The sequence below is a fragment of the Austrofundulus limnaeus genome, unplaced genomic scaffold (assembly GCF_001266775.1).
Source record: "Austrofundulus limnaeus strain Quisiro unplaced genomic scaffold, Austrofundulus_limnaeus-1.0 Scaffold747, whole genome shotgun sequence".
NCBI classification, from domain to species: domain Eukaryota; kingdom Metazoa; phylum Chordata; class Actinopteri; order Cyprinodontiformes; family Rivulidae; genus Austrofundulus; species Austrofundulus limnaeus.
Window position 1 is genome coordinate 99,970 of NW_013953149.1, and position 1,300 is coordinate 101,269.

The 1,300-nt window shown below is 45.0% G+C and overlaps 1 pseudogene; it reads left to right on the plus strand.

Moving 5' to 3' along the window:
- Positions 1-41: 41 nt before the first annotated feature.
- Positions 42-541, plus strand: LOC106532303 (short stature homeobox protein pseudogene; annotated as a pseudogene).
- Positions 542-1,300: the final 759 nt, after the last annotated feature.

Below are 1,300 nucleotides of genomic sequence, written 5' to 3' on the forward strand. Positions count from 1 at the left end.
AGGCTGGGCTGAGGTGGCCTTGTATAAATAGTGTGCTCTCAAATACACAGTCACAACAGCAGGAGTGATCTCACCTCCTTCTCCACCCCTTCTATCCGCCGCCGCCGCTGCTGCTCGTCAGCCCGCAGAAAAACAGCGTTTCTCCGTGCGGACGTGGATATTTCCCCCCCACCTTCCCCCCCTTTCTTTTTTTCCCTTCTTCTTCCTCCTGTTTTCCCAGCCCCCCCAATTCGGCAAAAAAGAACAAGAAACGGGACCACTACTGAGTGGAAGCGCGCAGAGAGTCCGCCGACCATGGAAGAACTGACGGCATTCGTGTCGAAGTCGTTCGATCAGAAGAGCAAGGAGAGCACCAAGGAGAGCATCACGTACAGGGAAGTTCTGGAGAGCGGCTTGACGCGGGCGCGGGAGCTCGGCAGCCCAGAGAGCAACCTGCAGGACATAACGGACACCAACCACTGCCCCGTGCACCTCTACAAGGAGCACGTGGAGCTGGAGAAGGACAAACTCAAGGACTTTAATGTTTCCAGGGCGACGGAGGGTGAGCTTGTATTTACCATCTTGTAATGTGAAATCAATGCGCCGCGTCGAGCAGTAAGTTGGGTTCAGTGTTTTGATTTGGAGAGGAGCGATTTTTACAGGCCGTGCGTAAAAACATGAAACACCAAGGGAAAAACAGGTTCGGTTAAAGCAGTGGAAGTAAAATTAGTCCTTTATATTGTGACTCTTTGACTCAGCAGGAGGTAGGCCTTTAATGCGTCCGTCATTTTAACTGTTCATGAGTGTTTACAGACACCCACACTCTAACCGAAGGGAAAAATGCACCTTGTATTCATATCATATTTATTTTCCAAGTTCGTTTTTATTTTACATAAAGCTCATTTTAATAACTCACTTTCATTATTTGAATTTCTCAATTTGTTCCAAAACAAACGTGCGTAAAACCGATCCGCCTGTTTTACGCACGGTTGTTTTTTTAATTGTCCCACTTTATTCTTWATTGCGTTTCATTTATTTTTTTCCATCCGTGAATTTAAAAGATAATCTGAGATGTTAGCCTCTAAAACTACAGAGCATGACACTTCCAGGCTGTGCGCTTTTAAAGTCGAAGTTTTACACTAAAACTAAGAAATCTGCCAAACTCTACAGGTACAAAATAACATTTTTTCCCAACAAAGCATCAGGACAGGCCTTGGTTTCACTCACACAATAAACAGCAGCTCCAAAATTATTTTAATCTACATTGATTTAATCTGCCTTCGTGATGAAACCAGACCTTATAATCAGAACTCGTTTATAC